This window comes from Falco biarmicus, chromosome 2 (genome assembly GCF_023638135.1).
Source record: "Falco biarmicus isolate bFalBia1 chromosome 2, bFalBia1.pri, whole genome shotgun sequence".
Classification (NCBI taxonomy): Eukaryota; Metazoa; Chordata; class Aves; order Falconiformes; family Falconidae; genus Falco; species Falco biarmicus.
Window position 1 is genome coordinate 8,392,320 of NC_079289.1, and position 25,187 is coordinate 8,417,506.

General features: G+C 39.6%; 1 protein-coding gene across 22 annotated transcripts in view; it reads left to right on the forward strand.

Annotated features, from left to right (window-relative positions):
• The window catches only part of DLG2 (discs large MAGUK scaffold protein 2), a 1,040,391-nt gene that overhangs the window by 913,557 nt on the left and 101,647 nt on the right, over nucleotides 1-25,187 (forward strand). The window lies entirely within an intron of this gene.

Genomic DNA, 25,187 nt, shown 5'->3' on the forward strand with positions numbered 1-25,187 from the left:
ATGGGGGTTCTGTTGAGCTAAAGCTGTTATTATATAAGCTGGGGAAACCTGCCTGCTAGTTTTATGTGTATTTTGCTGCTGGAAGTCCTTGTCGGTGGTTGTTTTTAGATTTTGCAATATTTTCAGTTGTATGCGTTACTGGCACAAAATGAGATGAAAAGAAAAATGCAATGATGAATTATTCACCATAGTGCTGTGAGGATCTCTTTTCTAGCTAAAGTTACTTTCCTTTAGTGAGTGTGTTGAGGGTTCAAAGAAGCTACAAACCAGCAAACCTACCTGTCATTAAATTGCTTTTATTAGCGGTTAAAAAGAGTGATAGCTATGGCTTTTGTAACCAGAGGAAGAAAAAAGAAAAAGCTAAAATCAGAAGCATTTGCAAATTCTGTGCTTTTATGTACATGTGGCTTTTCAGATGCAGCATTGAATCTTTTGTGTGCAGCGAGGGGCTGCAAAGAATTTTTATTGTAGAGCTTTTTAATTAGATAACCAGTAAAATGGTAACCTCTCTGTGTTTTTGTGGAATTATGCTGAGTATCACATTAAAATGAATGATTCCCCATCTTGTATAACAACAGTGCTGAAATATGTGTAAGATGAAAGGCAAAGAGAGACTTTGAAAGAAACTGTGGGAAACATAATAGAGCACAGCTAGGCAGGGAAAGGTATATTTCCTATAACATATGCATTACTTTTTGAATTTCATCAGCTTTAGTTTCTTTGCTTTAATTATCCCTTGCTTCATTATGATCTCTACATCTTTTCAAGCAAGCTCCTTTAATATCTGTCGACAGTATTGTGCCAGTACGTTTAAAGATCAGCAAGCCAGCAATTTTGTTGTTTTAACCGGGAAGGAATCGAAAAGCGGAGTTTATGAAACTGAAATATTAGCATTGCTGTAAAATACCTGTATTCCTCATCAGGAGAGGCAGGTGGCCATGAGTGGCAATTTTACTTTTACTTTTCCTTTTATCAGTAGCAGTATTATCAAAGGGGCAGTCGTTGCTCCTGTCTCTCTGTGCCGGTTGTTCTTTTTGCTTTTCTCTGTGGGTTGGAGAGGCAAGTTTGTTTTATCAAAATACCAAGAAGGCTTGGCAGAACAGCACCTGTTGTCTTATTGCTGTATTATTAATAATTGGAGAGAGACCAGTAACCTCTCATCTGGTACTAGTCCAAACTGTTTACTCTGTAATGATTTAAACTTGTATCGTGACTTCTCACTTAGAAATTACCTATTCCATGAGTTATATGTGAAGCATTGAAGCTGCAGGACAGATCCTAGCTTAATTAATAAGGTCTCTCATTTTAGCATCATTTTTTATTTAAAGAGGAAGGCTATTGGCAAGGTGGCCTTTGCCACAGACTGCCTTTGCAGAACAGATTTGCACTTACTCTTTATAGATCATAAATCTGAAAAAAACCAGAATTTCTTGAGAATATCATTTCCTGGCAGCCTAACAGACTAGAGCCTATTTCTAGGAAAGAGTATATACCTTTGTCAGCAGTGCTTTATTTAAGAGTATTTCACTGCTTTTTAAGCATTCAGATCTATTTTCAGTGACCCCTGTGCTAGCAAATGAGATTTCTTAAAGTGTGAGCTTCTGGCTTTGCAAGTTCTCCTCCTTTCAGAAATCTGTGATATTGCATCCATCTGTCTAAGCATTTACATCGCATGCATCACTATGGTGTAATCTCAGCAATCTGAACATTAACCATGTAAATGTATGTACTGTAACTGAGGAAGTATAAATTAGGACAGGAAAAGCAACCCTAAAAGGAGAAAGTTATGATATGGGCATATGGCTCTTGTGGGCACTGGAGCTCCAGACTCGCTATTTGTTATAGCACAATATAATTAAGGTACCAAATAGTTCATCTCCAGGCCATGGTATGGAGGGTTGGGCGCAGATGAGACCAGGTTTTTGAAGTTCAGTCCTGGTAAGACCAAGGAAAATAACCAGAGGATGTGGTAAAACCCACTTTTTAACCTGGGTGCGTGCCTACTGCTCCTTTGCAGGCATAGTCCAGGAGTGCTGCTGAGGAAAAAACCACAGTGACTAAGAACTGTATTTTAAATCCTCTCTGGTCTGGTGAACCCAGTTGTTTTACCTCGATAGGAGTTTGCTGCTGTGATCCATGCTTCCCACCTCGCAGTAAGTGGCAGCAGTGCTTTCTGTGGAGTGCAGTGCCTTAAGTACCCTTAGCTACCAGGGCTGGTCCAGGTAACAGCCATGTGCGTGGTTAGTGATATATCCTGCTGGAAATGTACTACACCACAACTCCAAGGAGTATGTTCGCTTCTATTCATTTCTAAACAGAGGTATTATTTTAGGCTTGATGTATAGCACTCTTGAGTAGCAGAAACCTCTCAAAGAGGAATCTTCCTCGGCTTTTGCCCTTTGGTTACAGCTGAAACCAGTCAAGGCACCTATGTTCATATTATCTTTCATATAAAATATAGACACTCAGGGAAAAGCATCTTAGATAAAAGTTCTTAGCTTTGGAATTGATCTTTTTTTCTTTTTTTCTTGGGACTGAAATACCTCTTGTGTACTGACCTTCAGGTTTTCTGTGAAGTCCCATAACAGCTGATGGCCGACATTTTTGGTGAAATAGGGGATTGGATAACCCAGCATCATTCTTTGGAGAGTTATTTTTCAGTTTGCAGTTAATATGACTAATGCGTGGCTGTGTAGTTGTGCAACTGTGCTTTTTGCCTGTGTCAAAAATTGGAGATTTTGATGAATGTTGATGATCATCATCATCAAATGATGAAAAAATGTCAAAAATGCTGGAGATTGCAGCAGCAGTGTGTAAACTCACACGCTTGTGTGCCTGTAATAGTTCTGTTTCCCTCTTTCAAGCACACACATGCTCTATACTCTTCAATAGAGGAATACATTTATAATACTGAGGCTCAAGTACGGAAAGCTCTGGAATTGAAAACCAATAACCATACATTAAATCTCTTCTCACTTTTTATTGAAGTGACTGATAAAGGCACATTGCATGCTATTTTGCAGCATTCTCAGCTTTGAATTCAGTAGTCACGATGGGTGTGAAACAAAGCTGTACAGACACCGGCAATCATAGTGATGTGCTTTCGAGGAGAAGTCCTTCAGTGGAAAAATGGGTTGGAACGATACGTTAGATATGTAGTATAGACAGTGTTGGGAATAGCTAAAGTAACTTTATGGCTTGTAAGAGGCAGAACGTAGTAAAAGACGATGTGTCAATGAAAAACAGCAGGGTTTTGTGTATGTCCGGATAGATAGGCTATACCATTTTAAACGATTATCCAACAGTGCAGGAACAAATCTGGCAACTGTAGGAGAGAAAAAGTGTGTTCATAAACACAGCATGCCCTTTGATGTTGGTTTGTTCTTTATGTTGGGAGTGAAATACATGCAAAGGCCTAATCCTTCAAAAGAGGTATTTTAGATCTTGTATGTTTGTACAAGCAGTAGAGGATGCTCAAGTTATAAAAACAGTGAAAGATTCATTTATAAGCAAAACAAATGCTAAGTTTCATTTGTTTCTGGATGCAATTGCTTCGTTTGTTTAGTTGCTCTCAGTGTCTTGGCATCTGGATGCATTACGGAGCTTTCAATGTAAGTAGTCTTTGCTATGGGGAAAAAAAATAAAATAAAAACAAGGTGCATAACTCCTGCACCTTCTTTGCTGCCAGATGGTTAAAATGACAAGCAGATCTGTCTGTCCTTGAAACCTCCCAGGTGAGGAGGGTGTGCTCCAGGGTAATAGAGCTGGTTCTGAAGAATTCAGCACCAGAAATCACTAGGAGCCAGACATTAGTGAAACCAAGTGATACAAATGCTCTGCTTTCTGCCTGGCATTTAAGGTAGTGTAGATGATCAACAACAAGAACAGTATCAATCAAGGGTCCTTTTCAACAGACAAGGTGCTCATGTCAGCTTTCAGTGGAGTTTCTCTATGTTTTCAGGGAATGTGCATGGTCAGAAGGGTGCTGGTTGCTATGGCTATTTCCACCACAGAACAGTTACAACCTATGGAGAAGCTACCCATACGTAGAGGTGTAGGATTCAACTGACATCCAAGATCAGCTCTAGTAAAGACCCTACAATTTTGACTCCTGCAGGCAGATATTAGAAACATGTCCCAAGAATGAGCTGTGCTGGAAGCCATTGTGCATTTCTGTAGATGAACACTTTCATCTTCTCCATAGAGTGACCATGTGTAGAAGAAAAAATTTCTGTGGAGAACCTTTTGTATAGCCCTATATGAAAGTGGCTGTAATCCCATCAGATTGTGGATTGAAAGCACTCCTAAATACCTGCCGCTTCTCTGGTCCTCAGTTTTCTGTCTTGCCTGGAATCATCAAAGATGGGGAATGCTCGTCATTCCACTTGCCAGTATGCAAGCAGGAGTGATCCATACGTGGCAGATTCAATTACTGCCTGAACAACAGTGGCATACTATCTTGTCCTGTGCAAATTCAGGTTATTGGTGGCCTAAAGCTTAATATTAATATACCGTTTTTATTTTGTACTACAGGGAAATGCTTATGACATCACCATTTTTCCACCTGGGAATTACCAATGCACTCCCTCAAAAGTCAGCCTGACAAAACCGCAGATGGAGTCCTCATTCTCAGAATACTTTCTTAGTGTTAGCAAAGATCTCCTTATTTTAGCCAAGTGGGAGTGTAACCTGGCTTGACAACAGTTTTTAAATCCTGAAAGTTAATGTCATCTTTGCATCACACTGGTCAGTGTGTTATGTTTGAACAACCTGCAAAGCAACAGAGTGGGGCGTGACGTGTCCCTTCCAGTCCATGGCTGTACTCTCAGTAAGATGTTTCTTGTTTGGAAGACAACATAAACCCACCACTCTGTAAGTGTGGTTTATAATGCTTTTTGTGCTAGGTTTTAAAGCAAGAGATTAGTGCACTGGCTTTTGAGCTAAGCAAATGCTAATTTAAGAACCCACTATTATCCTGGGTTTTGTGTTGTGGTAATAACCTTTAACATTATGAAATAATAAAGAACTGGTTGAACTGTGTTGTGTGTAGCCACATGCTGAAACTGAATGAGTGAGCTAGCCAGGCAGACTAATCAGTTCACTTTGGTTTATTTTTTCTTTTATAGCTATTTATTTCTATATTTTAAGTAAATTATACTCTTGGAAATGTTTTTGCTACGTTCAGGAATATGTACAATGAGTAGAAAAAAACATTCAGGGCAGCTAGCATTAGTAAGGAGCAAACATTTCTACCTAGCAGTATCTAAGTAATAGAACTATTGTTAACTAAAGAAAATCTCTACTACTCAAAAAACCTACTTGTAGCTGTTTTAAGAAAGTATAAACATATATACCATCACCCTTTCCATGTAAATAGTATTTTATGCTCTCTGTATTTATTTACAGTATAGTTCATCTCAGTTTGTCTATAGTAGTAGACCTGTGTCTCCCACTACCAAAATATTCCTTGAGAAAGGAATCTGTTACCCCAGACAGAAAACTGGGACTGGGCAAAATTATTACCTGCTTGATGTCCTGTGGACTATCCCTGTCCTTCTCAGGTGGGTGATACACACGGCATAGAGAAATGACAAGTGTGTGCTGGGTGCTGCTGGCTTGGGGTTGGGCTGCAGTTCAGAAATGCAGAGTAAAAGTGTTAGTAGGTGGCATTAGGTGAAACTCAGCTGGTACCCGCAGTTGTCAGTGTTTCTTCTCTGTGAGGTGCAGCCCCAGGAGTTAAATACTTCAATGAAACATACCCATCCAACACAGAACTAAGTTTCAGAGGAAGGAGAAAATAGTTCTCCCACATACAAAATAGGTTTTCCAGGCATGGAATTACTTTCATTTCACAATATTTTGCTATTTGTCAGTTAAAAAGCCTAAATTTTTCTGCAGTTGTTCTGAAACATTCTTGTTTGAATTAAAGAAATTATTCCAGAATACTGAATGTAATTTAAATGTTTCCTGTTCATGTTTGGTTTCTTCTATTCCAGTTCAAATTTTATTATTTTTGAATTATAGTGGTAGACTGATTTAGTTTTACAAGATTCCTGAAACAACTTTGCAGAGCAGCTCAGATATTTTTATGGTAGCAATTACTACTGGCTTTCATAAGTTTATGTGCTGCAAATATTTTGCACTCAACTATCTTCCTTTGGTTTTAGTCTTTCATTTCTTGCTACTCACACCTCACTGCTGAAATGACAACACTCATAGTCAGCTTTCTCCCATCTTTTCAGGGATGTGAATAAATTCTGCTTTGTTTTTATTGTATTTGTTTCAGAGTGCAGGTATTGTGTGCTAGTGATATGAAATAGCAAAAGTAGAAGGGCTGGAAGACAAAAAAATAGAAAGAACTGCATATTTTAATGCATTTTTCTAGTGGAATTATTGTGAAGTGCATGTGTAAATTTTAGTTCAGGTTTATCTACCATGCATAAATTAGTCCATCTTTTACCCTACGCTATCCATAAGACTTAGAATCCAACATTTTACCTGAATTGTTTGAGATATTCAATAGAAAGCAGGAGTTGGTGGCTGGCCAAAGAACCACCTAAGATTACCAAGGCTGAAACACTGAATTTTTCTGTTTCAGTTGATTTTTGTAATTCTTGGTTAATAGAGGAAGAAACAAGCATAAGCTGCAGATGTTGTCTGCAGGCCTGTGAACTAATCCTTACAAAAATGTCTGATCAAGAATTAATGATTTATATTTTTCATGGGAGGTATTTTTTAAGATTTGAAACATGGGCAGAAAAATGACTAAGACTTGTTTACTTAAAATGAATCAGCTACCTGGCATATTTTCTTTTGAATCTGTACAGTAACAGCACTTTTGTCTTCTGCCTTTCTTTTCCTCCTATACCTTTCCCCAGTGTTAGGTTACCATACCTGAGATCCCAGACTATGCTGAATTGTGATATAGTTAGGAGTTATTTTACAAGTATACAATGAACGCAAAATATACATGATATTTCATATTAATGTGAGGTTCAAAATACCATAAATATGTCCAGTTTTTTCAGGTCTATATGTATAAACTGTTTGGTTTTTTTCATATTCCTAAATAGTAATACATGGCAAAGAGGGATCAAGGGCCGGGGGGAGCGGGGTGAGGCAGGCAGGAAGAGAAGGAAAAAAATATCAGAAAATACAGCCATAGGTAGATACTGCTGAAAATCTTCAATTGCCTAAAACTCTCATTTGGAGGGAGAAAAGAGGGGCAGGACAGCCTAATGTTCCAATATCTGTGCTGAAAAATGGTATCCCTACTGGAAAATTGTATTTAGATTTAAAAGTTCATTTTTCAGGGGCAAACCATATTTAATCTACTAGTTTTCCTAGCAAAAAAAATTGACACTTGAGTTTAACAGGCATGTAAATAACTTGAATTCAAATATTTAAGTCACTCAATTAAGTAATGGAAATTGTAAAGGTCTAAGCACTGATCTGGAAACATACTTGTGATCTCATTTATGCCATTGACATACACCGAAATCAAAGACTAGGCTGAGAACAGAAACATGGTCAACATCTGCCTCAACCTCTGGTTGACATCTGTGAGGGCTGACTCAGCCTTTCATCTTCTGGTGGATATGCCTCTTGCTGAGTGTGACTCTGAAACAATCTGCAGGTCTTTCAGGTAAAGTTGTAGTCAAATTTATCTGCTGAATCTGCAGATCAAGCACCATTTTAATTTAGCCACCGTTCTGTTCTTTGATTTACTTGCAGCAGTTCTGTAATTGTGACTGACACCCTGAGGTGGGTACCATTGATATATGGTGTTTGTACTGCATTAAGTTTGTGAACCACATCAGGATTCTTTTGGATAAAAGCAATATAACTGTAAATTATGTTAGCATGTGGTTTGGAATATCAGCACTCTTTCAGATAAATTACATAAACTGCCATATAAAAATACATTTAATATATAATCTTGGAACATCTTTTTTTTTTAGGGAAGCTTCTTCTCTGGCAGAGAAACGTCTGAGACATTATGATACTAACTCCCTAAATTTTTGTTTCAACTTAATTCTTTGTAGGGTTGGTTAATACAGAAAGGAAAGACCATTGGAAATGCTCTCAGGCTGTGTTTGAGCATGAGACACATGACATCTGCCATTGAAAATGATGCCCCAGGGAATTTCCTAAACATTATTTCTGAAAATATGAAATGCAGCCACCTTTACTGATGAAAAAGCAGGAAGATGAATGTCAAGCATGGCAACATTCTTTATTCAGGGAAAAACAAGGCAAAACAATACTCATTTTGCGAGATAACTGAATACGTTTGTAGGGCATGTGCAGAATAAATGCATTTTCAAGTGCTCGCCTAAAAGTTCTACAATCAGTAAGCTGCATGCAATTCAGTGTATTTAATTCACAGAAACATAGTGCTTAGTTGATCTTCTCCAGGATTTGTACTTGGACTCCACCAACTCCAGGTATTTCAAATATAGATTCTTAGTCATCGTCCCTGGTGCTAAATGCCAGCAATTATAAGTACCAGTTGACTCATTTCTATACTCCATGATTTTTTATGGCTGTTATAAAGCCTTGAAAATGCTGACAGACCCATAGCCGTTGTGGGCACTGCCAATATCAGGGTGTTTGATGTTAAATATAGCTGGATATTAAACCTTTATATTGCTGTACCTAGTTGTTCAACAGCACTGTCACTAGGGAGGATAATGTGTGCCAGGGGACACTAATACAGCTAAGTATTATATTTTATTTATTCTAAAGATCCTTGCATTCTAAATGACTGAAGTTGTTAACTATACATTATCTTGCCAGTGGGGTTTATCAGCTCTTTATTTCTAAGTAGGAATGAAGAAAGAGCTGTGCTTGTGTGTTACATTTGTATGTAACCACACATATTTAGACCAGTTGTTTCACGGAATAGTCAAGGCTGTAAGGCAGCTGGATCATCTCCTCCAACACCCCCTGCTCTAGCAGGGTCAGCACAAGCAGGTTGCTCAGGGTCATGTACAGTCAGGTTTTGAATATCTCTACAGATGGAGATGCCACAACACTCTGGGCAACCTGTTTCTGTATCCAGTCATCCTTAGAATGAAAAAGTGTTTTCTAATGTTTAAATGGAATTTTCTGTATTTCAGTTGGTGCCCACAGCCTCTTCTCTTGTCACTGGGAACCACTGAGAACCATCTTCTTTGTGCCCCTCCACCAGGAATTTACAATGTAGACTGGCTAAAATCTTTAACATATAGCACTACTGACCGCTGTTGATAAATTCCCTTGTGTTTGGGGTGTGACATCCAATATGACTTGAACATGGCAAGTAGGAGTCGGACTTCTCAAAAGACATGTAAATCCTTCTCAGTATTTTTAGAATACTTCTCAGGCTCTTCCCAGGTGTTAGGTCCCAATCATTGCTAAAATTCAAGATTTGACTTAAACGACACTACTTTTGTTCAATACCATTTCCTCTTTGTTCAGATCTGCCAAATGCTTGATTAGAATTTAAGTTCACTTTGAAATTCTGGTGGGTAATGAGAATTATAGATTCAACTACTATTCTTCCTTCTATAGATGGTAATTATTTCTGATATTTGTCTGCCAGAAATTAAACAGAATCACATTCAAACAAAAGAAACCTTTCCTTAATTGAGAGACTTGCCTACATGGCACAGAGTGTGAAAACAAAAGTACGCTTTCATAATCTTGAAGCTGGCTTCGGCATTGGGTTGGCTGATTAGAAAAAAACATCCTCTATGAATAGAGGATGTCCTATATCAAAGAAGTTAAAACCTCAAATTTACTTTCATTTGTTAACGCCCTCTTTAGCAGCCTTTCTGCTCCAGAGACTTCCCTTCTTCCCTTTCAGTGTAAGTTGTTCTCATTAAGCTCTGTGATTACAAACAAGGCTTAGCAGTATTAAATGACTAGATATTTTTATGGCCAAATGGGATTACTTTGATAATTGGCTCTGATCTGTTGCAGAGCTTGCTCTCCCGTATTTGCTGCATCAAGCCTTGTAACATGACAGAAGTACCATCCAGCTGACATTTCCCAGGTCCTTTGATCCTGGATCTCTTCAGAAGTTGAGTTTCTTTTCAGCTGTAGGCAACATGTCACAGCCCTTCCAGAATTTTTTCTTGCTTCTGGCGTTGTCCGTGCTGGTGTCTTCTAAACTGTGTAGTGAAATTGTGATTAAGAATGACACGGTTTAAAATAGGGACAACATCCCCATGTTTCATGCAGCCACTTCTTTTCTAGGTTTGCAGTCTCAGCCATCATGTAGCCAGGCCATATTCTGCTCTTTGGTCATCACTCTTAACACAGGTTAAGTATACGTGGCAGATCAAGCTTAAGAGACGTTGACAGAAACCTCCAGCACTGAAATTACAGACGCATGACATGGTGTCATCCACCAGAAGCTGTGGCATTTCAGATCCATAGATCCTTGCTCTTTTGTCATGGTTTAACCCCAGGCAGTAGCTAACCCTTACGCAGCCACTCACCTGCTCCCCCCCACAGTGGGATGGGGGAGGGAAGCGGAGGGGTAACAGTCAGAAAACTCTTGGGCTGAGATAAAGACAGTTTAATGGGTGAAGCAAAAGCCGCACACACGAGCAAAGCAACCCAAGGGATTCACCCAGCGCTTCCCACGGGCAGGCAGGGGCTCAGCCATCCCCAGGGCAGCCGGGCTCCGTCACGCGCAACGGGGACTTGGGAAGACAAACGCCGTCACTCCCCGCGTCCCCCCCTTCCTCCTTCTTCCCCCAGCTCTATACGCTGAGCATGACGCCATATGGTATGGAACATCCCTTGGGTCAGGGGGGTCAGCTGTGCCAGCCGTGTCCCCTCCCCGCTCCTTGTGCCCCCCCAGCCCCCTCGCTGCTGGGGTGGGGTGAGGGGCAGCAAAGCCCTTGGCTCGGTGTCAGCGCTGCTCGGCCACAGCTACAGCAGCCCTGCGTTATCAGCAACACTTCCCAGCACAAATCCAAAGCATGGTCCCATAGCAGGTGCCGTGAAGAACATTAACTCTACCCCAGCCAAAACCAGCACCACTTGTAATGATAGATCCCTGTGGTAAAGGGTGTCTAACCTGGGATTAACAGACCAGTCAAACGCTCAAAGCATTCTAAACCAAAAAAAACCCAACAAACTACTTTATCTCTCTTGTCATGGGCACATGCTGTCTTAAGGAACAGAAAGGACTGGTGCCAAAATAGTCAGTTTACATCTATGGGTTTGAGATGCAGAATTCAGAAGAATTATCCTGCATCTTCATTCTCCTCAAACCTGAAGCCAACACAGGACTTTCTTATGCCTTAAAGTGAAGAAATGTTGCTGTGTCTACAGAGATGTATAATATATTAATTTTTTCTGCCCACTGTGTTGATAAGGCTACCCCACTGATATATAAGCACTTCAGATTAACTCTCAGCATGTAAAAGTTCAGATGTTCCCCTGATGATCTTCCCATTTATTTCTTTGGAAAGAGTGGCAAACACTGACTCAGGCTTGATGCTATTTATTTAATGTGAGATTCCACGGTGATGCATTGAAGAGGATATTCGAGAGAAAGGGAAAATCAGGTTTCCTATAATACTGTGGAATGTGCTAATAAAACTCTGAGATGGTCCAGAAAGCAAAGCAGGTATTTGATAGAAACCCATTCTTATTGTCCCTGCAATCTGACCTAGGAAAAAAAATCATCCTTCCTCCCAAATCATGACACTTCATATAACCCTGAGCCTTACAGCTCATCTTGGCCTCATTGTTACAATAGCTGTTCATAGGTACCGGGTATAAAGATACTTTTTTTTTTTTTTTTTTTTTAATATCTCAACATTAGTCAGACATGCAGAAATTAGGCAGTTAGGAATTGTTTATGACAGCCATATCCCCCCAGGTGTTCTCTGTATCTTTGAGAAGACAGTGCTTCTGTATTTGGAAATCCTGAAGTGGTGAATTAATCAGAAATTCGGGATTAGCCCGTAAGAATAAAACCACCGCTCTGTGTGCCAGACATACTTCAGCAGCTTTGAAAGCTTTACTTGATCAAAATAGATCCGGTAGAGTCTTTTCTGTAACGACTGAAAGGTGCAACAGGGTTCTCATAAAACCTTGAACAATCTGTGTGTGTTTTCAGCTGGCATTATTCTGTGTATAAGAAAAACAGTGCATTTTTGTAGCAGCTTGACAGGCTGGGGGCTAATGCGTGCATTGTACTTCTGTGCTTGTGCTGTGATTTATTTGGAGCAGGGCATGTTTATGGCAGTGCTCCTCTTAACTAGCCAGTGGGTATAATCCTGCCAAGTTCTGCTGTCAGTCTGGCAGTAAAAATAATGTCAATAGCAATCAGTCACTGCCCGCTTCCATTCCTCCTGCCGCCTTTGCTCCCAGGGGTAGGCACTGTCAGGTGATGCACCCTGCCAGTTTTGCTCCTGTCTTACAGAGAAGGGATTTTCTCTCGGCACCCTCCTTTAGCAGGATGTGACCATTGCCCACACTGCTCTTTAATCTCCTACAGGAAATAATAACTAAAATAAAATAAAACCCCCCACCCAACATTAAGAAAAGGCTACCTTACGAGCAGCCAACTGTTTGGATAAATGTCATGCTCAGCCTGACATTTCTTGCTGCTAGTCGTCTGGGTAGCTCAGCGAGCTGGGGCTGCAGCCCCACAGGGCAATGGGGGAAGACATGTAAAGGTCATTGTGATGATAGCGAAGGAGATACTTTAAAGCAGAATCCGAATATAAAGTCTTGTAGAAGCTGGCATGCAAATTAAAATGTAAATAAGGTTGACAAGCTTTCCAGCAAGATAGCAAACAGCCAAAGGGCAGCTCTGCCTTCTCTAGGCTTTTTCTGCCCTTCACGGAGCCTGCTACAGCTGTTTCCTCGGCCAGCAACCACAGTAACCTCTGGGGGAAGGAGGAATATGAAAGTCGTAGTGACTCTTAGCAGCTGTCACATTTACAATGGTTTCTTTTCAGAGTATTTCATAATATTTTTTTACAGCGTACTTGCCTTAGAAATTTAGGTTATGCAATCACCATAAATGAATAAACTAAAAGATGTTTATATATGTGCGCAAGCATCAATGGCACTCTTAGAGCTATGAAATTCTTACAAGCTTCGTGAAAACACTAATTGTGAGAGGCTATTCCAGGCTTTTGGCACAATTAGAGAGCACAGAAATCGAGAAAGATGAGAGGAGAAAAGAGAAAGCAAGCCACTGACATAGGTAATTCGTTGAATTGTATTTAAACTGTAGCAGAAACCAGAAAAGGTTGACAAGGATGAGAGAGGCTTTTGAAAATGAAGGAGGTGAGGAAGAAGTCACAAGATAAGAAGTCTTACAATTCTCAGAATAGATTCACCTTCAGCATCCTGGTGTCAGAGAGATATGTGAGTAATGATTATGATTATTATTGCTTTAAGAAGTCTGCTGTGATTTGGTCTGCTTTCTTTTTACTAGTTAATTCTTTTTGGTTTAATGCCTGGCAGAAATTCATTTCTATATATTTAAGAACATATGTGCATTTAACCAGCAATCCCCTTGGCATCCCCTCCCACCCTTTGAAGGGTGCTGCCCTCCTTTACTGGTGCCCTTCCCAGCAGCCGTTTGGCATGCTCTGCACAGCAGCGCCAGCTGCGTGGCAGACCTCTACAAAGCAGATTTTTGTTTCCCTTTGTCAGTGCACGATACTCGCTGCCTGTTGGGATGCTTTTAGAGGCCTCCTGAGCCAGGCATCTCAAAACAGGAATGGTTTGCTGCAGTAATAGTGTCTGCTAATGTCTCATTACAATCAATTTAAATGCTCCAGTTCCACTGAGAGCTAATAACAGATGAAAGTCAAACTAGGCTTGTAATTTCAAAGACACATATTTTTTTGTAATGAACTGAACTATTATGCCCTGTTGAAAGCTTGACTATAAAAGATTTTAAAGCTATGCTTGTAGTGTCATTAGGACTTCCTTTTATGTGTCTTCTAAGCTTGGAATAGTACGATACTCTCAACTTTCTGTTTACCTTTAATAAAATAGCAAAGCTTTATCATTTGTCCTTTACAATTTTACATATTTACAAAACATATTTGATAGTATTAAAAAATTAAAATCTATAAACTAATGTGACCTGCCTAGCTTCCAGGGTGCCTCACGCTACATTTTATAGAAAAGAGAGTTTGTTTCCCTACCCTTTATTCTCTTCATTGTGTCCGTTCCCAACTCAACCTCTCTCAACATGATTGTCCTTCAACTAAATGGCCTTATGAAAAGGAAAGTTAGAGTAATGATAGCAAATTGCACCTGAAATCATCATGGGCCACTCTTCAGATGGATATCTGGTTTAAGAATAGAGACAAATTGGACCCAACAAGCTCAATACCTGGCAGAAGTTAGGGAAACAGGAAGAAAACCCAGATGTATATATAGAAAGGAAAATCAAATTTATCTGGCCTTCAAAAAACTCATGACCCTGCCAACCTGGAATGGGTAGGACACTGAGGCCTTTGGGAAAAAGACAAAAGAGAAATTAGGCTGAAGAAAAGGAAGAGAGAGCAGGCTTATGTATTCTTTGAAAAATTTTTTACAGGTAATTTTAGAGGGATAGTGGAGAGGTGAGACAGACAACTGAAAGAAGGAAAGAAATGTGGGGATTAACCACTCTGGAGAGGCAAATAACAAGGTACAGGGCACTAAGGGCTGTGGAAGGTGCAGGGAAGATGCCTGGTTCTTGCTGAGCTGCTGGTGGGGTTGCTGATGGGCTCTCAGAGCAGCAAAGGGGATGGAGGAGCTGGGAAGCCCGAAGCATTGTGGCTTTCCTTGCTCTGCAGGAGCTAGTAAAGCTGCTGAGAAGATCTCTTATCTACTCACTTGTACCCAGCTCCTTGCCTCTGCTTACTGACCCCGCTGTAATGCTTGTTAAAAACATGGCTAATCTTTAACTCTAGTCCCACCAACAGTGTACCTCTAGATGAGAACAGATGGGGTGGTGGAGGCAGAAGCACATAGGCTAGAGTTATCATAAAATGCAGTGTTTTGTGAAGTTACATTCTCGGTTTGTAAGAGAAAGGGTCAGGAGAGGGGGAACTCTGGGCTTTGATGTGTTACGTTGAGGACAGGGGACAGAAAGGGTGCAGGCACAGACAAAACCCCTGCTGTTACCGGCAAGGGCAAGGAAGGCTGGTCCACCAGGGTCCCTCTGTACGCAGTGGAGAGAGAAGGTCCTCGGGAGGATGGTGGCCCTCAACTGAGCTGTACTTGAGCCTCTCATTAGGGTCTCTGAAAGATTAACCCCAACAGGCTGAAATCAGCCTTTATGAATCCCCTGTCATCTGCCCGTCTCAAGGGAAAGGGTGGGAGGTCAGTGAACAAGAAGGGATCCAGGAGTGGGACCAGGTTGTGAGGATCCAGCTCTGTTGCCTTCACATTACTGTGGTAGCACACCTCTGCAGGAGGATGACCAAAGACTGCAGCTTTAAACTCAAGGAGTGATGGCTCTAGATATTCATAAAAACCATTCATATGAGACTGTAGTCCTTTGAAGGAAGGCGAGCTAGGCAAGCTGCGAAAGTTTAATTTAACATAGACTGCAGAAGAGAGAGCAGAAAAACCTTAATTAGTCACTCCTAGTGTAGCTGGTCACTGTCCAGACAGTGCAAGAATAGTCACAGCTACAAGACAGCTTAGTTCAAGCTGTGAAGCTTAATTTGCCCTATTGCACTGGCAGGTGATGACAACGTTTCTTCAGCCTAATGTTAACAGAGAACAGAAATTGTCTGTCCACCCCACTGCAAGACATTATTTTTTAGTAGAAGAATAAAAAGCAGCAGGCACAGAAACCAGTTATCTTCTCTCTTCTTGTCCTCTAACACTGAGCCACCTCCTGATTTGGCTTGACTTCAACTGTGTTCTCTCTCAGTCCTCCAGGCAGTTGTTTTTTATTAATTTCCTATCTTGCCTATGACTAAGAAGGGGAGAATGCAAGTCCCTCTGAATTTTCCTACATTCTCTTGCACTGAAGATTTTGTGCACGAAAGAATTTTATCTTCATTTTTCTTGTGTGTATGCAGCACCATGCACATGGTTACCATGAAAATGTAACTCATCCTGAAGAACGGTCTGTGGTGAGACCAACCAGCCCCTTGAACAGGCTACAGAAGCTGCCCAAATCTTTTATCCCTTTCATTTCATGTCTAGTCTAGAAATTTCTATCTCTAGAGCTAGTACATTGCCTATCCACTTAGGAGTGAGTTTCACAATAAATTCATCCAAAGAAGATCAAGAACTATCACAAGAGTTCTATCACAAGTGAAAGATAAGATGGATTTATGTGACATTCTTGAAGCTTAGTGCCTTGTGTAAGTCAACAGGAAAATACTGTTATTCTATAAAATGACACTGCAGCCAGGTTGGTGGCTTGTGTGAATTAGCACAAATTAATTTTCACATTAACCTGCTTACAGCCATGAAGACTACACGAGGTACTGGGGGATTCAGTTAATTACAATAATAATACTTTTGTGCTAATTACAGGGACACACCAAAAAGGTTTCTGTAGCAATACTAACCCATTTTACAGCATGTAGGCCACTGGCAGTAATGAGCTTCATCTGTCCCAACTGGTATTTAGTAATTTTCTTTAAGGTCTCATTTCTGACACTTGCAGACTTTTTGGAAGGGTTTTCACTTGCAAAACCATCCCTGCTTGCCTGTTTAGCTGTGTTCCCCTTTTTCATCATTTTTTGTAATTTTACTGTAGTGTTAGTTTTGCAATATTTCAGTTTCCCATATTGTTTTCTCGTATTCATTGTCAGCTAGGAGGAACAGTCTCATAAAGCAGCAAAAGAGCTTCAGATGAGACATCAGGGGAAAATGCAGCTGCGGAAAAAAGAGCAAAACACCAGAATAGACTGTTTGGGGTAGTTGAAGTGTCTCCATTTCAGAGGATCTTTAAGAACAAAATAAACAGACATCTGCAAAAAACATAGAATTGTGACTTACAGCCCCTGAAGCCTTTCTGCTCATCTCTGGAAACCTTTCTGTCTCCTCTTCACTCTGAGAGCTCAGGCTCATGCTCCAATTGCAGGTTTCTGATACCTGGCCACCCATGCAAGCGTGTGCTGGTTGTTCTTGGAAAATGCTAGGCAGTGCAATTTGATACAGTACTTTATTGTTGTGGTCTAAGCTAAATCATCTCCACGTGCTTCAGAAAGTGCAGTCAGTCACCCCAGCACAGATGACATTCAGGAACTTGATCACAAATCCCAGACAATAATGCACTCCCAGATGATCCGCCTGAGTGTCTCATTTGATCCGAGTAGATCTCTTTCTTAGAAGAGTGTGTACAGGAGGCATAAGTCATTCTTTATTCCCCAATAAATTTCTTAAGTGTTCATGGGTTTTGACCATTCCTGTCCAAACTGTCTCTGAAAGCTGTATGAATGTGACGTTTATCAGTTCTAAATGCTGTTTATTCACATAAGCGAAGGGTTCATCTTGACCTACTGCTTTTTCCTACCTGGATCATCCTGGTCAGTCACAAGTAGTGAAGCAGAAAATGAGAGAGCGTTGGAGAAACCAGCCCGCCAAGGCTGAGCCAAAGCACAGTGTCAACAAACTGTTACAGATTATTCCCATTTTTGTCAACGGCCTCTTCAGGAAAGGAAAAGCCAGTCTGCGGATGTCAAATAAATCTTAGGGTAGAGCTAGGTAGACTGCAGTCCTGAAAAAATGTCACTGTGTTAAAAATGTTGATTTCCCCACTGAAAATGGGTCTAAAAGAATTTGCCCTTCAAGGGACCATATGGCACTGCAATCCAAGTGCTGTCGCTAGCTGTAGGCTGGCAACTGTGGGAAAATCTGCACCAGTAAATAGCGTTTGACACAGCCCCTTTTTTCTCTCTCCTCCTCTCTTTCTGCATTTTGTAGATATATATACACACACACACACATTCTCTCTATATATTGGCATTCAATTTATATATATATATATGCACATTGAATTGACTTTCAGTAAGGTAGTGTAAAATACCATAAATAATAATACCTACCATGTTAGAATAACAAAGTATTCACTTACTCCAGAGAACAAACAGCTGGTCTTTTGGGAAAGCTGTTGAGGTGTCATTCTTATTCTGGGATGCTTGTCACAATCATTAAAGAATATAAGAAACCTGGATTTCAAGTGGGAAGTTTTCAGCACTTGCATTTTCTACTGATCTGTAAGGCTTGTCCATAACACGGCTCACGAGCACAGCAGAGAGACAGCAGAGGTCTTCTGCTTCTTGTAGGACTGACCCTGATCTTTGCTTTTTTACCTAGAGTCTATGTGTCTGGCACACCTGAGTTGAACAAGATCACTGAAAGTATTGATTTGATGTAGAGAGAAACCTTGAAGGGCTTGGTGGTTAGTAATATTCACTGATGTACGTATTGTCAAATTCATTTTGCATTTTCAGTTTTCACTCAATGGAAAGGCTGTCATACAATGCAATTGTTTACGTAGTACACAGGACCAGTGATGCGATGGATAATAACTGGAAGCTGTTGCTGTGCTGAGATTATGCAGAGCTGGTTATTCCACCGCAGAATGCTGGAGGATTGGCACGTGTAGGAAGGGCCTCTCAAATACCTATCCAACAAGTGCTTTGTCTGGAAAAAGACATCTACAGGCTCCATCAGGAAAGGAGAAGAATGATGTGCATTCAGAAGATCTGGAGATTCATAAGTCTCTCCTCAGTAGTATGTAGAAGCATACTTTAAAACACAGCTTTCGAAACAAAACAGGGAAGTAAATTTAAAATGGGATAAAAAAGTGATATAGTGTAGACAGGCAAATTTTCTTCGTATCGGTTTTTGATAGTACATTAAATTTTTAGAAAGAGGAATCTGATTGATGCAATACATCTGATTTTTTCAGGAAGTCATTTGATATTGCATGATACAGGACACTGCTACTTAAACTGGTGAAGACATAGAACTTCACTGGTTTAAACAGCAGTGTAAAAGACAACTGAAGGAGAGGCAAATGTACCAGAAAAATCTGAAACAAAAATTGGATTGTTTATTTAGCAAAATGGAGATTGGTAGGCGATGAGAATCAATATACAATGGAAAAGAACCATTTACACAGAGGAATGGCGTTGGTACAAAAGCCAGTAAGTAGGCTTCAGCAACATTTAGTTAGAAGAATGAGCCTAACCATCTGAGGACTGGATTCTGTGCACGGTCTTCCAACAGTTATGAAATGCCAAAACTGAACTAATTTTAAGAAAATATTTATATTTTTATATTTTATTTATATTTATATATTATATTTATATTTTATATTATAAATTTATATGTATATATTATAAATTTAAGAAAAGTTTATGGACAGTATTTTAGGTTTTGATTCTCTGTGAAATCTGGAATTGGCATTGATTAAGATGACCTTTTCCAGCTAAGTCTTTTGTGCTGTAAAGGTGGGTTTCTGTGGTTCTATGAATAAGGTCAAGAGTAGCAGCAGTAATTGCAAGGCATTTCTTGGTATTACAGTGATTTTTCATATGTTATTCCAATTTTACATGATCTGATGCTCAAGTTAATCAACATTTCAGAGCATCCAGACTATCAGCTATAGCCAACATGTCTAGTGGCCAACTGCACAACATACATGTTTGCAATCTAGATATCTCATTGCACAGTACTCAAAATATTCTTCATGATAAGCTAAGAGGCATGCAGGGAGCATGACTTATCCTGAGGTAATGTATGTATTTGTCTTGTTTAAACTCATTCAGGCTTGTAATGTGCACAACCATTCCCTATTACCTGTTTGTATTAGAAGCAGTAATCCCCCTTAATCAGGAAGCTGTAGCAAACTAATAGAATTCTGCAGCTGCTCTAAATATTGCTTCTTAGAAAACATCAATACGCATGTGAAGATGTTTTTATCCATTTCATTCCTTCCTCCATACTTTTATTTTTGGTTCAGGACATTTGGGATTTTTTTTTTTTTTAAGTTTTCTTAATGGTAAAAATGGACAGTTTTGTTTCCAGTCTTTGCTCAGTTCTTTTTAATTCAATGGAGAGTCCCAGACAGCCTTAGGAGATGGCTGAAGATACCTTTGTCTGGAAGAATAGCACAGCTGAGTATAGGACGGTGAAGGTTACAGGGGGAGGTAGTTTTTACCTAGCAGATTTTGAAGTCAGGGAGCGAATCATTTATTAATGGCAATATTCAATGTTAGCAAACAGTATTAATCATAATAGCAAAATAGTTAAGCCGAATGAGATATATCCATATTTCTTTTCATAATATTCTTGCCAAGATTCTGGTTGTATTACTGGTGGTTCTTCTGATCTCTTTGCTTCTGCTAGTCTGTAAGGCTATCCTGTTTTACAGATAATTATATCAGGTAGTATTGGTATCCTTGCTACTATTTAATTTTCTGCTTTAGCTTATAATTTTTAAACGATTTGTGGGTTGTGGTTTTGAAGGTTTTTTACTGTCAGCTACAGCTTTCATGCTGGTTTATGGAATTAATAAAATCACATTAGTTTCTCCACCACTCTATTTTCAGAAATAAACTTTTTTTGTCCCAAGTCCCTTTCAGGAACCCCTTTTATAACTCTTCCCACTCTGAGTATATCAGAATTTCATGGAGCACAAGTATAAAACTGGCATATGTTGTCTTAGCTGTGGAAGTTTTCATGTAAGTTTTCATAAAAGTTCACTTGGGAGTTTTGAGCCCTGATTTAGTTTTTTATTATTTATTTTTTTTTCTAAAAAGCAGGCAGGTCAGACTGATCTACATTTCCAGTTTTGTTTCAAAAATATTCTTTCACAGTGCCTAGGCAGGTCATGCATCTCCTTAGTCAGATTAAGCAGTTATGGATTCTGGAAACGATGCAGTAGAATTGTCCCTTTTTTCTTTTCCCAACATGGTTTAACACAAGGTGGCATCTTCCGTGTACAGCAGTGCTGGGGAAGATACCACATGCCCCAGCCTGCTCCCAGCTCCATATCGCTGTATCCTGCCCTCCTCAAATTTGGGCAGTTTTGTGTCTGACTGCTTTCCAGTCTGCATCAACCAGACCCCATGAGGTTAGTATAAATAGACTGAACAGGCTAACCCAGTTCATCTGATTGAAAGGTATTTGGGAAAATTCGCATGAGCTGTGCAGCTGGCAGGTGGGCCACCATCAGAGCATTTCCCATCAGAGCCTGTAAAAGAGGAGTAGCTACCCAGTGTAGATACAGGGTTAGTCAAGACCACCAAAATGACTTCTGGGTATTGCCATGCCCAAGAAACTCTAGAAGCAGTCAGCTCTGTAGTTTGTTTCCTCATGTCAATTCATGTCTTTAAGAGCTGGAAGCAGGCTAAGCTAGCATCATCATTAAGATGTGGCTAATCAGTATAATATGCTCAATGCCCAAGAAATAGAACTGTACTTGGTAAAAAGCAGAAGCAAGAAAAAGCAATGAAGCAAAAATAAGTAACAATTGCCCCAGGGCAATGATTTTGGATGAGGAATTGTGGAAATTGAATAAAAGTCTGAAAATAAGATCCTCCACCACTAGCCTGAAGTGACAAAATAGCTAAATGAATTAGCTTAGCTATTAATAGAAAGTAGGTTTTGTTTCTTTACAATGTCCCACATAAATATTTGTTGAAGAAAGAGGATTCCAATGCAGGGAAGCTTTTTCTTTTTTTTTATTTTTTCACCTTGACAGAGTAATTTTGTGCCTAAACCAGCAGACGTATCTTGAAACGTTTTTGCACTGTACAAAACAGTAACTCCTACAAAGCTATCAAGGTTAATGAGACATATGCTTCTCTGCTGGGCAAGCGAGGCTGTGCAAGTTGGATGCCTGGGGTGAAATGCCCAACTTTTCCAAGATTTCACACTGTGCTGCCAAGGCAGACGATGTGTTGTGATACGGTTGTTTCAGAGCTGACTCTCTGCTCTTTATTTGCCTTGCCCCTCTTCAAACTTTATACGCACAATGTTGTCCAAGATATCAGCTCAGTGTGAGCCTCAGGGAATTTGAAAAAGTGCTACAAATAGTCCCATTTAGTTCAGGGGTGCATAATTTCAAATAATGGGGTGGGGGTGGGGTGGGGGTGGGAGGTGTTGCTGCGGCAGAGTTCAGACTACAGTAAAATTAGGTGCAGGAAAAAGGTTCCCAAAATCTTGGAAGGGGTTGTTTTGAAAACCTATTGAGCTGCTTGTAGTTTTCTTCAGTGGTTGGAAGAAGCTGCAAGAAATTCCCAGCTGAGAAGGTCCAGGCTGACACTTCATAAACCAAGGATAGGCTTTAAGGGAACAGGTGGAATAACACCTCATTGGGATACATAGTCCTTGTCACTCACTCTCTAATAGCTTGATTTATTTTAGTACATCTCTTTCATTATGAGGTACAAATCCTCTGAAATGAAAGCTTCTAGAAACTAATTTGAATTGGAATTATATTCCCTGGGTCTAAGAATAGAGCACGATATTAGTCTCCTGAATGTATCGTGGGAGGAAGGTATCTTTTCAGGTGTATTTATATTCACAACTAACACAATATGAGGGCTGTATCTAATGGTGCAACAGATGGAAGAAACATTATGTTCAGTAATAAAGCAAATAAAAATAATGTTAGTGGTGATGTTTAGGCAATGAGGCCAGCTACAGAACAAATATACAGGATGAAATTTTATTTAGAAGACATCCTGCAGTGTAAATACCTGTATATTGGTAAAGGGAGACAACCAACCAGTAGCAAAGAATAAAGACGTTAATGGTCCTACAGTTTTAAAGGCAAAAGCAATAAGAAAAATCAGTAAATAAGCCTGTATCATTATTTTTGAAAGGTTCCTGAAAAGGTGTGTTGAAAATATTCCAATAAAAACAAGCAGATTTATTCAAACTAATAAAACCCAATAAAATATAAATGTATTTTCCCTTCCCTGGTATTGAAATCTGTGTTTTTCATTTCCTTTGAGTGAGCTCAGGGGAGTTATATGACTGATAAGAAATAGCAGCATAACTTGTTGTGTTGCGCAGTGCATCATTAATGGAGCAAGGCCTTTTGAGCAACATCTTCTCCAATGAATAATGCACACTATTGCATTGCCTATTGATGCCATCAGAATTTTGTGTGCTTTTTCCCTGTCAAGTCATGAATTTAGCTGATGTTCAATCTAATTGATTTTTTTGGACTTACTAAAAGCATAGCATTTGCCATGAAATATAAGATCCAAAGCCAGCCTTGTCCAGAACTACATCTCTGGCAGTGACCCACATCAGACAGGGCAGACACAAGAACCAAAGGTGCAGTGAACTGTACCTAACCACAGTATGTTTGTTTGTTTGTTTATTCCTCTCTGCAATTACTGCAGACCATTAAGATGTTTCACCATCATTAACCTGCTATGTAAATGCTTGCAACCTCAGACAGCTATAGAGTTAAAAACTCTTAAGCATCTAGAAACAGCTGTCAGGGTACTTTTAGCAAAAAAATTGACTCCAGATGAATACTAAACAACAAAAAAAGTTTTAAACGGAAGACATAAAATACTAGCCAAATGTATTAGCAGTTCACATTGTTTTGCATGCTCTTTCACTTGTTATGTGTATTACAGTGGTTTCAAAGGCTGCCAGAGCTGCGGGATGCTAGGCACCTGGTAGGCATAGCCAGACACACAGCAGCCAAATCTCTGCCTTAGGAGCCATAATATGATGACAATTACTCTTTGTGACTCACCAAGGTTCACACTGTAAATCTGTGCAAAAAGAAGAATCAGACCCAGTCCTCTGAAGTCTTGATGCTGGTCTGCTCACCTTCTTCTCACCTCCACGTATAAAACAGTGGTGACGGGACAGCACTGTGGGCAAAGGCCAGAAATGGAGAACACTCTCTGTAGGAAGAAATGCATTCTTCTATTATTTTAAATCTTAAACACTTAAGACATCTGCTAAGAGGAGGCAGAAGGGGGAGAAAAAAAGATTTACATAAATAGCGTTACCATAATAATAGTATCATGCACATTGCTATCTCAGATGTCCAAGACAGGAAGTTCATGACTTGCTGTAGTGGCACACAATTTGCATTCCCGTAAACAGAACAGAAGAAAATCTCAGAAGGCTTAAGCTGGCCTGGATCCACTGAAATTATGCCAAGTCTCAATACTGATGGAGAAGCTGGTCTGGCAGCTATTCCTTTATGATAGTGTCTGGAGTTATTCGACATACCCTTTTTAAGGTGATAAAATTCTGTCTCTGACTGATGCCTTCCTAGTTTTTTGTTTTCTTTTTTAAGCAGTGTAGTCTGTTAAAATTAGGCAGTTCAAGTTTTATTTTCCAGTTCGAGTTTCCACCTTTTAGGAAATCTGTTATCCTCTAGAAGCAAACAGGGATGATCCTGAATTACACAGGAAAGCAAGTTTTGATACCTGCTGACAAAAACAATTGCTATCTCTCTAAAGATGCCCAGCACTAAAACCATTCAAACTAATACAGACTTGGAGTGTGATGCTGAACTATTATTTTCACTGTTGTATAATACATCAGCATTTCAGTTGCTTCAGTTGCTTAACTATTCTTTACTTGAAGGGTCAAGGCTTTTTTTGCTATCATGTTCTCTAAATTCAGTTGAAGCTACAATCTTTATTATAAATTTAAAAGTTAAAAATAACAGTAATGGTGCTTTGTAAAATTATGCAACTCTTTCACACAAAAAATCTGCAGCAAATTTATCATAGCCATTCTTTATTTATATGACCAAAAAGTAGCATCAAGCCATTCAGATATAAAATCTGTCTTTGCTATTTTTGTATTTTAGAAATTATTTGATTTTCACTATAATTTTTTTTAAATTTCTTGAGGTTTGGTTTCTTGCATTCATTTTTTAGTCTCTCAAATGCATCTAAGACTTCCAAGAGCTTTCTTGTATGCTTAAGTATTATAGCCTTTTAGGCTCTTTCTGGAGAATTTGAACCTAAAATTTCAGTATACTGCTTATTTCAATTTAAAAGGCTCCACATACATGAAAGGACTTCAGTCACAGCAACACTCATCCCAACTGCCCTTAATGTCTGTGCATCTGCCATGGATCTCACAAACTCATGGTGTTTTCCTTCACAGCATGAGGAGAGGCTTACATGTTGAGTCATCGGGCTCGCAGCTCATATAGTTGGATCATGGGCCATCAAAGCCAGTCAGTAGGAAAC